Source organism: Mandrillus leucophaeus, unplaced genomic scaffold (genome assembly GCF_000951045.1).
Source record: "Mandrillus leucophaeus isolate KB7577 unplaced genomic scaffold, Mleu.le_1.0 Scaffold1049, whole genome shotgun sequence".
NCBI classification, from domain to species: Eukaryota; Metazoa; Chordata; class Mammalia; order Primates; family Cercopithecidae; genus Mandrillus; species Mandrillus leucophaeus.
This window is the reverse complement of record NW_012098643.1, coordinates 101,501-102,019: the sequence shown is the minus strand read 5'-3', so window position 1 is coordinate 102,019 and position 519 is coordinate 101,501.

Genomic DNA, 519 nt, shown 5'->3' with positions numbered 1-519 from the left:
ATTACACTCGTTTTGCTAAGTAATCATCACCACCACCCATCTCCATAACTCTTTTCATCTTGTAAAACTGAAATGCTATACCTATTAAAAAAAAAAACCATTTTTTCCTTTCCCCAGGCCCTGGCAACCACTACTCTATTTTATGTCTTTAGGATTTTGACTATTCTATGTACCTCATATAAGTGGAATAATAGAGTATTTGTCTTTTAATGATAAGCTTATTTCACTTAGAATAATATACTCAAGACTCATCTATGTCATAGCATATGTAAGAATTTCCTTCCTTTTTAAGGCCAAATGATATTCCACTGTAGGTATATGCCACATTTGTCTTATTCATAACTCCATTGATGAACACCTGCATTGCTTCCACATTTAAGCTATTATGAATAATGCTGCTATGAACATGGGTATATAAATATCACTTCATGTCCTTGCTTTCAATTAATTGAAGTATATACCTACATATGGAATTTATAGATCATATTGTAACACGTTTTAATTTTTTTATTATACTTT